Source organism: Salvia hispanica, chromosome 2, assembly GCF_029641045.1.
Source record: "Salvia hispanica isolate PSC_SH4W2 chromosome 2, Shi_PSC_v1, whole genome shotgun sequence".
Taxonomy (NCBI): domain Eukaryota; kingdom Viridiplantae; phylum Streptophyta; class Magnoliopsida; order Lamiales; family Lamiaceae; genus Salvia; species Salvia hispanica.
The window spans coordinates 45,055,872-45,070,487 of NC_142693.1; the positions used below are offsets into that span (position 1 = coordinate 45,055,872).

At 38.4% G+C, this 14,616-nt stretch overlaps 1 long non-coding RNA gene across 2 annotated transcripts; it reads right to left on the bottom strand.

Moving 5' to 3' along the window:
- Positions 1–5,995: 5,995 nt before the first annotated feature.
- Positions 5,996–8,439, bottom strand: LOC125188018 (uncharacterized). Of its 2 annotated transcripts, none has more exons than XR_007170693.2 (3): positions 8,238–8,439; positions 7,109–7,169; positions 5,996–6,147 (listed from the first exon to the last, which is right to left on the bottom strand). It is a non-coding gene; the product is annotated as an uncharacterized LOC125188018 (long non-coding RNA). The 2 variants fall into 2 exon arrangements; XR_007170692.2 differs by having other exon boundaries at positions 7,082–7,169.
- Between the last annotated feature and the right edge of the window lie 6,177 nt (positions 8,440–14,616).

Sequence of the window (14,616 nt, forward strand, 5' to 3'; positions counted from 1 at the left end):
GCGTCCCCTGTCATGCTCGAAGGTCCCGCACCAGCCACGGATGATGTTTCCTTAGGCCGATCCTTCGAAGCGCCTGGTGTCTCGGCGTGTCCCGGTCTTGTCTCTAGCTGGCCGACGGGATTGCGGATGGCCGAGCCTTCAAGAGACCATGCCCCTGCCGGGGCCACGGGAGCCGATTTAGCCTCCGGGGCACCCGTGACTCGTGAGGCTTGTCCAGCCGAGATATCTCTCGGCATCTCCGAGCCATTCCCCCGGTGCATCGAGCCAGCTTCAAATTTATCTCGGATCTTCAAGGTTCTACCTCTCTCAAGGGGTGGGAACTCCTCTAGAGACGGCACAAAGGCAACTACCGGGTCAGCCCTCGCTGGAGTTGGGGCCGGCATTTGGAGAAGGAGATGAGATTCCATTGCATTAACCTTCACATTCAGGCTCGGGTTAGTTGCCATAGAAGCCATCGGGGTTGGGTCTGACGCCAGGAGAAGCTTGGGGGTCGGAACGGGGGCCACCTGGTCGTACTCCGGCGAACCGCCATGTCAGCTGAGTCTAATTGTGCAAGGAACAAGATGTTGTCATTTTTTGGGTTCATTTGTCCTCCAATGGCTAGTGCACCATGTGACTCCTCAAGGTGGCAAGGCTCCAAGGTACTTTCCAAAAGCAAGTTTGTCTCTAGGTTCAATTTAGGTAAGTTGACTATCTCACCAACTACTCTTCCAATAGCATTGGTGGGATCCTCTAGCTTTGACCAAGGCTGATGCAAGTTAGGGTCTTTGTTTTTTCCGGCGTCCTCCTCGCTACCAGCGGCAGTCTCGCCGGAATCCGGCGAAAATTTAGGCTCGAAGGGTGAGTCATAGCAAATAATTCTCATTTCTTGGTTCTTCTTGTTGGGAACTTCAGCAGCCTCAAGATCCATAATGTTTGGCCCTTTCTCCGAGCCGTGAGAGTGGTTAGCCGGGAAGATAGCTCCCTTGCATCGAGGGCTGCCCGAGTTCGAGCTATCACCCTCTCCAAAGTCAATCCTCTTCCGGAGTTGCTTGTCCTCCGGGAAAGGCGATAGATTAATTCTTTTCCGGCCAACACCTTTGATTGGTGGTGCCGGCGTGTTCTTCCGGAGCTTGAGTAGAGCCTTAGATTTTTTCGAGGCCAGATTCTTGTTCGTTGCCGTTAGGGGAGGGGCTTGTGCTGACTGGAAAACCATTAAGTGGTCCGGGATGGTTGAAGCAGCCTCGAGCTCTTGTGGTTGGGGGGGTATTGGTGTCGACATACTCGACACAGACAGGTCCGTATCCCGGAGCCGAGAGGCGAAGGCCAGCACCCAACGACCAAGAGGGGATTTTGGGCGCGTCACAAGTGCAAGATGGTGTGGGATGTGGTCGGCTGATGGAGGATGGATGGGGTGGTCACCAGAGAACCATGGTGTTGCAAGGAGGGGATTTTGTTCGGAGATGGCCGGAGGTGGTGGGCAGTGGGTGGTGGGGCAGTCACCGGTAAACCATGGTGTTGCAAGGAGGGGGTTATGGTCGGAGTTGGCCGGAGGTGGTGGGTGGTGGGCGGTGGGGCAGTCATCGGAAATCCATGGTGTTGGGAGAGAATCTTAGTGAGAGAAAAATCCTCAATTTTGAATATTCCTGTAGAACTCTTTGACTCAAGGTGGATTACTTGGTCTTGCATGTGATTATGTTTACACCTAGATTTGGTTCAAGTTTGGGGGATTTCCAAATACTATGTGTTGTATCCTACTACAATTTTCTTCATTCTATACTCACATTGCGAATTTGTAGGTACAAAGGCATCCTGAAGGAATTCCCACGATGGGGGATAACATGAGCTTCAAAGAACGTCAAGCTAAAGACGAAAAATAAGCGCTTGTTGGGAGGCAGCCCAACCATTTATTTCCATTTTTTTAGTACTTTTTTATTTTTGTTTAGTTTTCGTATTTTTGAAAAATTTTCGCAGGTTCTGACCCTTCTGTGGCGACCGCCGCATGTGTTGCGGCAGCCCGCCACCTGCTCGTTGGAACAATCTGACGATGTGCGGCGACCGCCGAACAGGCCGCGGCGGTCCGCCACCTGAGCACAGTCTCCAGCGTGATTTTTCGAATTTTTTGAATTTTCACCCCGTCCAACCTCTACGCAAAAATTTTCAAGGTATGTTTTCTTTTTGGTAATTCACTCACGTCCCGACCGACTCTACAAACTTATTTTACACTTTGTTGAAAATAAGTTTGGGGGGATGAAGTGGTGGACCGTGAGTTTTAGGTTTTTAGTTTGTTTTTGATGTTTTTCAAAAATCCCGTAGGTGAATTTTGTTTTCTAAAATGTTTTCTTGAATCCATGTCATGAACTTAACATGAAGAACTTAGAAACACGCATGCTTAGGGACACTCTTTAGACCGAGTTGCCAATGATATTACATTCCATCTATGTTTAAGTGTGGCTTAACATTTTGATTTGATGGTTTGGTGAAAAGGTGCATAATTAGTGAATTTGCTTATTCGCCTTGAATCATGCTTATACCTTGTGAGGATTTGGGCCTTAATTTCATTCTTGTGTGATTTATCTGCATTCATGTATATATTTCTAGAACTTGCTCCTAGTCTTGCCTAAGTTTACATAGTGTTTAAGTTGATTTAGGAGGATGATTGGCCATCTTTTCTTAGCCTACTTTTATCCAAAATTTTTGACCCTCTCAAATTTTAAAATTTTTCCCTTTGGAGCCAATTTTGAGCCTTTAAGCCTATTCTTTGGAAGCCAACATAATGGGGACAATTCCTTGGGTTAGTTAGTTTTTGCTATCTTATTTTGTAAAGGAATTGGAGAGATAAGGAAGACAGTACAAAAAGTAGTGTGCTTGAATGTAAAGAAAGTGCAAGTTGTGAAATAGTGAAAATTCTAAATATGTGCTTGATTCTAGAAAGGATGCGTATCAAAATAAAAAAATAAAAAAAAGAAAAAGTGTGAAAGGTTGTGAGAAGAAAGAAAAATCAAAGGAATTTGGAAAATGAGAAGAAATATAGACAAAGTCTAAATACTGAGATTTGAATTGTTGGTTGGGTGCTAAGCTTGATGTGGTAGAAATTGATCACTTTTGCTATTATTGGGTTTAGTCACTTTTTAGCCAAATATTCCTCACCTACCAAAGAACCTACATTACAACCAAAGATAAAGACCTTTTGGACTTTTGATGCTTAATCACATCGAGTAGAGGAGGGATTAGACTTTGAGCAAGCCTATGATAAACTTTGCATGATGCATGATTTGAGTGCTTATATACACATTACCTTTATACACTTTGAGAGTGAGAGAACACTTCCCATCTTTGGAAGTGTGCCACATGTGAGTGCATGAATTCAAGGTGTTCCACGAGTTAGTAATGAAAGTGCACTAATAAGTCTTGCTTGATTTGATTGCGTTAATACATGCTTAATCTATTCTTTCATCCTTTGAGGCAATTATGACGTCTAGTCCTTATTCATTCCGTGCGTCTATTTTATGTTTCTTTCATGTTTTGTTTGAGGACAAACAAATATTCAAGCTTGGGGGAGTTGATACGCTTGGATTTTGCACTATTTTAAGGCCATTTTGTGGTCCGTTTTTAATGTCAAAGTTGCATTACATGTCCATTATTTGCATATTTTATCTATTTAGGTGTTTTGACATGTTTTGTGAGAAATGTGCATATTTGAGCGTAAAAAGGGGGTAAAAATGCGAGGTAGGAAATCAGGAGCTTCTCCGGCGACCGCCGCAACACTTCCGGCGACCGCCAGCGCTCAGCGGTGACAAAGACAAGCCCGGCGACCGCCGGGAAATGCGTGGCGACCGCCACAAAGAGTCAGAAGCTTCTGGACTGCGCGCGGCGAATGCTGGCCAAGGTGCGGCGGCCCGCCACAAAAACGCGGCGCGCGACAGCTGTCTTCAAACTCAATTTTTCGGCGATCCAGAAGTCTGATCGGGGCGTTCTACACACCATTCTCTTCGTCTTGAAAAGAGCTTCAAGATGATACAAGAATCACTTCAATCGGATTGACAATCCTAATGTTGTAATCAACGTTTGTATCGCATGAGTATAAGCTAGGTGACTCGTCCTTTTCAAAGTATAAACTGTGCTATGGTATTGTAGTTGGAATTTGTATAACCATAATTGTGAACGCACATCCATAAAATTCTCTTATCTCTCATATTTTATCTTTGTGATTTAATTGCATTTAGTTGTTTGATTGCTTTTAATTGTTTTTACTTTCAAAAACCAAAACTTCTCTTGTTTAGAATTTGACGCTTAGTACATAATAGCCAGTTGCAATTATATTCCCGGTGTTCGATATCCCGGTACTGACCTTTAGCTATACTAGATGTACCATGTATACTTGCAGTTATTTTTAGTGCTAATAAAAAGTGCATCAGTCACCGCGCCCATGACCCCACCGCCCCATCCTCGCCGCAACTACGGCTCGCACCTTTCCTCCCCACCCCTCCGCGCCGGCCTCTTCCGCAACCTTCTTATTGGAGTCACTATTACGGGACGGATGAAATAACAAATATTCTATTTGTCAATATAAAATAGTCACTATCTTTTTGTTTATGTCAATTCATCAAATTTAGTTTCATATTAAAATATAAAGTTGCTCTCAATTTTTACTCACTTTTTATATCTCTTTCCGGTTTTATTTATATTTTACTTTTTTCTTTCTTAATTTACTCATATTATTTATTTCTATTTCAAACATTACTACTTCTGTATTAAAACTTACATCGTAGACTGATGAGATTGTTTCAGTAGATGGTTGGAAACTTGGAGTATATTAAGGAGCATCTCCCTGGTAAGAAAAGATTGGTTTATAGAGTTCTTGACCACACCGACTACATGATATGTTGTATAGAGTTATATTTACCGACGTGAATCTACATCTTTGCATAAATGTTTGATTTAAGATGTTTTCACTTTAAATAAAAAAATTGTATACAAATTTTTATTATCGGCCCAAGGCTCTCTTTTGCGATGTCAACATGTCTGAAATATGTATGTTTTTTGGCTTATTTTTTACTATTTTTTTTTTGAATACCTTCTCTGTCCCACTCTAAGTAAATTATTTTTCTTTTTGGAATGTCCAACTCTAAACGCCACATTGAAAATAGAAATATCATTCTCTCTATTTTTTCCTTTTATCTTACTTTATTCTTTTCACTTTACTCACAGAACAACACTATTGATATGTAATTTGAAAAAATTTATTCCTAATAAAAATTTAATGATCTCACCATTACTTGAGCAATCCATCTATTCAATTATTGAAGTCCTTAGACCCAATTGTTTTTATTTTTTCTTTTTCTGTCTTCACTTTGTGCACAATGGAATTGAACTGAGACATGTTAGAATTCAAAGCAAATCCCTTGAATATCGAAGATGAAAATCGTACCAGTTGAATGTTATTTATATCGATTCAAATTACTACTATTAAAGTATCCTTGTGTAATATTGATTCAAGTTTTGAAGTGCATGGAGCAACTGTACTTAATACTCCCTCCATCCACAAAAAATAGAGCAATTTGTGTATGACACGAGTTTTAATGTAGAATTGGTAAAGTGAGAGAAAAAGGAAAAAAATAAGAGAGAAGGAGATAAAGTAAGTGAGAAGTAGTGTTAGTGGAATGATGTGTAGGATTATTATTTGTTGAAACTTTCCATAAATGATTGTGCTCTATATTTTCTGGACAACAAAAAATGGTAATTGTGTTCTATTTTTTTTAGCGGAGGGAGTACTAATTATACAAGCACTTATTATTTATTGTTAATTGAAACTATTATTGATCATTTATGTAACACCCCTTACTTGGCTAGTTTTAACCAAATAAGTGGTGTCACATCTCGGTACGATTGATAAACTCAAACCTGTCTATTTAACCGGTATAACTTTTTTTTTCTGCAAACACTTAGCATACAACACTATTATATAGGTAACTAAATCTGTTAGCACAACCAGTTACTACTATACATAACATAGTAACGATAACATGCTTCGACAATTATTTACAATCCCATTAGCAAAAGAAGGTTACATAACCTTACATCTCCAAACCAACTATATACAATCAAAAGTTAGCCTAAGCATGCCACGTGCAGCTGCCCACGAGCGAGATCATTCGCTTCTAAACTCTGCAGGAGGGAGAAGAAAGGGGGGGTGAGCTTCAACAAGCTCGTAGTGTAAACGCATTCCAGAAATCAATCTCGAAAGACTTCAATCGATATCACTTACACAAAATATCAAATTATAACTTGGAATGCTACGCAATATCGGTTCAATTTTCCTTTCAAAGTCTATTATAGTTTGCTAACACTTTATATAACATCTCCCAAACTATCTTGATACAACAAACAAAATATATTAGTCATGATGATACTTTCAAATGCAACCATTTACAATCTATCAATCAAAACTATATGGCACGAAGTAACATATATCATACATCTATCAATTCCTTTAATTAATCAACAATATGCTTTAGGAAAACTATTCAGCTATCCAAGGCACGAAACATCAATTCTCAATCAGATATCACATTCATATCACATATCAGCCCCAAATTATGCTTAGCGTTGGACACGGGTACACGGACACTATAAATAGCCCGATGAGGGCCTTTGTCATGTATACATCTGAGTGAGATACTACCAAATGTTGTATATCTTTCATATAGCCTATCATAAGGCATTTGTCACATACTACCCGTATAGGGCTCATATCAACTATCAACATATTATATGGATCATCGCTTCGTTTATCCGGAACACGAATGATCAAACATGTGTGCAGTAGATGCCAACTATACCCTGTGATTTACTCAAGCAATGGGGCATAACACAACTATTTCATATCAACCTTCACATTATTCAACACATATAATTACTTAAATCACTTTGCATATCATATATCATACCAGTTCTCTTACCTTTCCATATCTCATTTATGTCATTGAGTTATACCATTCACACAACCATATTTAATCTCTATTGCACAATAAAACATATAAATATGTAGCAATATGTCCCGAAGTTAAAGAGATTAAACTCTAGAACCTGCGTACACTACCTGTACACGTCACAAAAACTCTATTACCTGTTTAGTCAACCATGGATGTGCCCCTTTCCAGTATCGCTTGTGCCTGCACTCGGTTCACCTAATTTTTCAAACAATCACATACACAGTTTATAAATAAACACAAATAAAGCCAAATCATCACATCTATCTATTTCACTTTCAATATGCTTCCCTTTATCACAAAATAAGCCAAATATAATATGTATGCAAGTTAAAAGATTTCTAACTTCATTTATAGCAAAAAGAAGCAAAGTAATTCAATAATACTCCCTCTGTCCCGCTTTCGGAGTCCCGGTTGATCAATTTTGGGCGTCCCGCTTTAGGAGTCCTGGTCGAGATAAATTAATAAAAAATGCCTACAAAGTGTTAAAAGTGTTAAAAGTGGGTCCCAACATCCACTACAACTAATAAAAAAGTGTTAAAGTGGGTCCCAACATCCACTACAATATTTATTTATTGGACACTCAATTAAAACTGGGTCCCAACATCCACTACAATATTTATTTATTACACACTCAAACACTTTTTTCTTAAAACATGTGCCCGACTCAACCGGGACTCCTAAAGCGAGACGGAGGGAGTATTATTCAATAACTCCGGAAAAAGAGGGCTATACCCGGCTGTCCCAAAATTATAAACCTCAAAACTCCATTTTCCTCCATAAACCAAACCTAATTAATTTTCAAAATATGGGACAACAACTTTATTTCAACATTAAACTCAAAAATTTGACATTTTGAAGCTAAACACATAACCAAAAGTCTTTTGATATCAACCAACAACTAAACCTCTTTCACCATATCCTTTTTAAGAATTTTCAGCTTGCTTAAGCATCAACAACCAATACTAAACTTCACAACAAGATCAGCCCCAACATTACCATCAAGAAGGTAGCTTTAAAACCCATGGCAAGAGCATATGGTCACAGATCATCACCAAACGTAGCTTTTTCTATCACTTTCATGCTTAAATGTCATTACATACTTCCAATTGCATAATTGCATAGCCAATTTACACAAAAGCATCAAAGCAACAAAATCCCCAAATTCAAGAACCCTAATTTCGACTCCAACAGCAAGAATCAAATCAAATTAACATCACTACTATGCTTAGAAACAAGATTAAGGAGGTTATGGAGGAATCTAACCTCTAATTTCAACTAATTTGAAAATCTAAATGGAAGTGGGTTTGCAACCTCAGTTCCAAAATTGAGAAAAACTAGGGAAAATTGAGAGCTTGGATTGGCAGTGGGTACAGCATGCTTCCCGGTGGAGTGATTGGAGATATCACGGTGGCTGATCGGAGGGAGTAGAGAGTTGTTGAAATTTTACAGAGAGAAAGAGGGTAGCGTAGAGAGAGCGCGAAAAGGAGAGGAGAAGGATGAGGATGAATTTTAATTTCTATTTTCTTTTTCCTTTTTTCCTTTTTCTTCTTTCTAATTTTCCCCCATGAGACACGTTTCTTTTTCTTAACTTACTCATCACTTTCTATTCTATTTCTTTCTCCTTTTCTTATTATCTATTTCCTTTTTCTTATTTTTTTTAAAAATTCCTATCTTTACCTCTTCTATTCTAACAACATATATATATACATATATATATATATACATATATATATATATATTTATATATATATTTAGGGGTGCACTATGGTGCCACCATAGATAGGATAACAGCATACCACCAATATAGTCCGTTAGATCTCATTTATGGACGCCTAGGATTAAGTTTCGTGAAAAAACACGGGTTTGCAGTCTATTGTATTAGATATTGCAGTCTACTTTATTAGATATTGCAGTCGTGGTAAACTGCAATATTGTTGTGGTAAGACTGCAATATTCAATGAACAGCACTGCAATCTGGTAACGTAAAATTAGAAATTTCCTATTTTACCCCTCCGTGTTTTTACACATGGCAACATGACAAACACACGATTTTCAAATCCAATGGCCTAAAATGGTGGTATGGTGTATATAGGGATGTATTAAAATGACAACACTCTTTATTGTAACACCATACCACCATTTTAGGCCATTGGATCTGAAAATCGTGTGCTTGAAATGCTGCCACGTGTAAAAACACGGAGGGGTAAAATATGAAATTTCTAATTTTACGTTACCATATTGCAGTGTTGTTCATTGAATATTGCAGTCTTACCACAACAATATTGCAGTTTACCACGACTACAATATCTAATACAATAGACTGCAATATCTAATACAGTAGACTGCAAACCCGTGTTTTTTCACGAAACTTAATCTTAGGCATCCATAAATGAGATCTAACGGACTATATTGGTGCTATGGTGGCACCATACTGCACTCCTATCTATATATATATATATATATATATATATATATATATATATAGGCATGTTAGGGTGTCACCACCCTTTAAAATAACACTATACCACCATTCCTAGCCAATCATTTGTACACGTGGACGAATAACACCATATATATATAGGGGTGTATTAGGGTCCTTCACAGCTCTTTGGTGTTAAGCTTCAAACAAATCACAGCCCTTGGATCCTTGAATTGGATGGTTGTGATCAAATGCATTATTAGACTATAATGTTGCATTATTAGTCGGTGTACATTAATAGAATGAAAATCTACATTATTAGATTATAATGCTACATTATTAGTCGGTGTACATTATTAGAATGAAAATGTGCATTATTAAATGACACGTGGCATTAATCTAACCGTTAGATGACAAAATCATGGGGTTGAGATTCAGCTGAATGTTTGAACAATATATGGAAAAAGGATATGAATACAAGGGCATGTTAGGGTGCCACCACCCTTTAAAATAACACCAAACCACCATTCCTAACCAATCATTTGTACACGTGGACGAATAATAAGCTGTTTCGTGGAAAAAAAAAACTGAAAAAGACGGTCAACAATTTGCTGGTCTTTATCCAGCAATATTTCTTGTCCAGCAATATCCGACACACTATACAACAATCTATAGATTGATGTGTAGTGTTTGTAATATTGTTGTGTAGCATTTATAATACTGATGTATAAGTAGTGTCACGATGTCATTTTAAGAGGGGTTGTCATTTTAACACAAACCTAAGAGGGGTTGTCATTATAACCACTAACTAAAATATAATTTCTAATTTCTATTTTTTCTAAATTTGGGATATCACAATTCTCCCCCACTTAGGAAATTTCATCCCCGAAATTGATACCTGACTAAAAAAGGTAGGGGTATTGCTGTCTCATCGTATCTTCAGGCTCTCATGTAGCTTCTTCTATTTTATGACTTCGCCACAGTACTTTAACAAGCACTATTCTTTTATTTCTGAGCTCTTTGACCTCTCTTGCTAAAATCTGAACTGGTTCTTTCTCGTATGTCAAGTCTGGTTGTACTTCAATCGATGCAGCCCGAATAACATGAGAAGGATCTGATCTGTATCTCCTTGAAGCTCGTGAAATTTTTTTTGTGTATGTGTGCACAGAAAGAAATAACAAGTCTCCTAGGTCCAGTGAATCCACTAGATCACAAGGTCTAGGAACTCACGGATCGTTGGAAAATCTCGGTCGTTGGACACACAGATTATCGCTTAAAAAACCCTCAACCACTTATACTAAAATTAGCACAGGGAAGTAGGGATCGATCCCACAGAGATGGATGCGAAATTAAACATGCTCAAGGATTAGGGACTATTTTTGGGTTGGTTGCTGCCACGGATTTTTGGGTTGAGGAAATTAAACTAAACTTGGAGTTGAAAGTTTGCTACGCTAACAGCTAGATCTAGGCAGAACAGAAATCATGCATGTAAACTGGAAAACAAGCAATACTACCACTAGCTCTAAGAACTGTTTCCTAAATTACCTAGACCTGGGAAATGAACTGACGGTGGGGACCATTTGCTGAAAAGATAAAGTACGGATGAAAAGCTGAAAAATAACTAACTAAAGTACCAACTAACAGCGACATCATCTTCTCCAATCAACTTGCATAAAAATTTCAGTAAAACAGAAATGGAACGCGAATCGGAAACGAAACAGACTAGCTTGAAGACAATTAAACGAAGAACAATTCAAAACCAAGCAGATCTGCGACTACTAGACGAAGTAAAACAGAAAGAAAGCAGAAAACTCAAAATCCATGCACAACTCGATTTCCCCTGTTCAAATCCACATTTCGGATGCTAAATCCACTTCTGGATCCAAGCATCCGAAACAAACTCCGACCAAAAGTATACCCACAGCTATAGATTCGCCAAACAACCTCCGATCAGCAACAACAACACAGATCCACAACCGTATTCCCCAGATCAAGCACAGAATTATCCAAAACAGAGAATAACATTTAACTGCCGAAATTAAGTCTCAAAATCACGGAATCAACGTAAATCAACACAAGATAAACACTATCATGACAAAAACTAAATGCATAGATAATCGGTAATAGCAACAACCAAATCGACTTCCAAAACGATGAAGTTCAACGGAATAAATTGCAAAAACAGAATGTAAATAGATTGTATCTTCGCCCTTCGCAAGGACGGTGTTACGACTGACTTTCACCGAAGATGAACCCCTAAAAACCTTTAACTACCTCCGAATTCCCATTTTTCCCAAGTGTGTGTGTGAGTGTGTGAGCTGAGAGCAAACATCATGTCTCCGGCGTGTGCTGCATGCTCCTTTATTTATAGGCGTTAAAGTGGGTCCAGCGAGGTATGAATAGTCTTTGTTGCGCTCAGCTATTGACTTCCTTCGTCTAGCCATTTTTCTCTTCAACTCTGCTCACTTTCCTTCATTTTCTTTCGCTAGTCCATTGTCTTCAGCTCTTCCTGGATCTAGCGATTCCTTCACACACCTGGCTTAAAAACTGCGTTAGACCCAGTAAAATAAAGTGTTTTTTCACCACATAACTGATGCATGAAATTAGCCTTATCAAACTGCTCACACTTAAACCATACTTGTCCTCAAGTATAAAGACAAGAAAAAGAATAAGGCGAATTTCAAAGCATGGTTATCCCCTGACCGACTCCTAGACTCTAACTTAACAAAGACTCCTAGACCTAGACATAACTGACGTACAAATATAAACACTTAAAATAAATGAAAACACATAAACACATATGCATGAACTAACTTCAACTTTTTAGCCAACCGTCCCCACAAGATTAAGGTCAATCCAACAGGCTGCACTCCTCCAAATAGGCCCTTTCCCTTCCTCTACATAGTCAATCTGTCAGTTCGTCAAGATAGCCCTTTACTTCCCCAATTGTTGGATTCACTCGATCACTCATTCCTCACCAGGGATGTTAGGACCGATTCTCTCTTAAGTTATTGCCATACCACTGAAGCGTCGGGTTATGAGAGTTTTCTCCTTTTTTATACTTCGTTCTCCCTTTTTTTCCTGGGTCAGGTTACTATTGCTTCCTGCCCTTAGACATATTCCCTCTGGACTTCGTCCAGCTTATACCTCCTCTTTTTTTTTCATCATTTTTTTTACTCTGGACTTTGTCCAGCTTATTCCTCCATTTTTCTCTTCTCTCCTCTGGACTTCGTCCAGCTTATACCTTCATAACCCAATTCCCCTATTTTTTTCCTTCATGACTCTTCTCCCTAAGCATTCAGTGGCGGTCCCTTTACATGTGTTAGCTCAAATTTATTTAAGGCTTATAACTCACTCTTATAGTGGGGCTTCACAACTAAGTAAATTAAGGCATCCTCTATCGTTCTTACTTCATCCACATTGACTTGGCTTATTAAAGGAAAAGGCTTCCATGTTGAAATACATCCTATCTTCAATTACTTTCACTAATAAGATCATGCCGTATTATATTCACTGGCTCATGCGACATAAACAAAACCTAGACCTAACTACTCTTAGCATACTGACAACTACACGCATTGACTCCTCTCCCCCTCCCACTTCACACAAGCTTGTCCCCAAGCCATCGTCGTGAAGGGGGGAAAAGGGTAGTCAATTCAACACACAATAAACAATTTATACAAATAAAAACTTCTCACACTTAGACCGAGCATCGGGCTAAGTGGGAGAAGACACAAATAAAACAAAACAGAAAAACTTCTCACACTTAGACCGAGCAACGGGTTAAGTGGGAGAAGACACAATAAAACCAGAAAATATAAACTTTTCACACTTAGACCAAGCATTGGGCTAAGTGGGAAAAGACAATCACATATAGCAAATAACAAACAAAACATACACAAAAACAAAGACAACAAAATAACTAAAAGCAGAAATTAAAAGTTACTTGGTCATGGGGGTAATTCACTTCTGGGTCTGGCTCCCTCGAGAGCCAGATTGGGGTGGGATCCCGGGGCGGGACATCTTTACTTTCTTTCTTGCTGGTTCCTCTTCTTCCTTCTCTGGTTGATCGGACTCTGGTTTCCTAACCGTCAGGGACTTTGATTTCGTTGGGATTGACACTGGCTTAGACACGGGCGGTGTAACGCCCCACTTTTTCAAACCCTAATTTTCGGGTTATAAAATTTTTGCATTAAATGCCTTAAATGCTATGATATGTGAATTAATTGATGAGTGATTAATTGCATAGTGTCTATGTGACCTAATTGCGTATGGGATTTTTGATTGAGTTGAATAGTCAACTTGTTGAAATGTTGACGTGGCTATTGAATAGTCAAAGATGTGGAAAAAATGATGTGACCGTTGAAAGGTCAATACGATGAGAAAATGGAGTGGAAATGAAGAGATGATTGATCTGAATATGTGAATATTTGATGCGGAGTAATATAATTGTGGGGAATTATTTTCCTAAGGGATGAGTGAGAATTAAATAGGAACATATTTGTTATGTGGAATTTTCGGCCATCATGATTATTGGAGAAGAAATAATATTATTCTTGGATTTAATTATTTGTTTGGGATAATTATCCAAATTAAATCCAAAGTCCAAATACTCTATAATTCCTACATGGAATTTTCGAACCACCACTATCATTTATTCCCATGAGATTTTCGAAAATCTCATATTTTGGAGAAGAGTGAATTATTTATTATTTTATTGATCCCTTATTTATTCTATTCCATGAATAAATATAAATAAACCAAAATATCTACCATATCTTGCCATATCCTAATTAAATTAGGATTTGAATTTATTCCTTATTGGAAGAGGAAAAAAAGTCACGCCACTTTTGGCTATAATTGGGGAGATTTAATTATTTATTCTTGCTCCGTGATATATTATTCTACTCCGTGAAATATTTGAATTTAAATCATAGGCTAAATTAATAGCCTAGATTTCGAAAATTCTCTCCTAACCACCTCCAAATTTTCGGCCCCTATAACCAACAAATCTTCCCCAAATCTCTATTTATTTAATTATTGGGATATTATTTTTGGCACTCTATAAATTCATGAGAGATTCTAAACCCTAGAGATCAAAACCGGCGCCCACTCTCCCCATAAGTTTCGAAAATCTCTCTCCCACTTTCTCCATATTTTCTTCAAGTTTTCTTCAAGATTTCTTCATCAATTGAGAAGAATTCAAGTGAAATTCAAGAGATT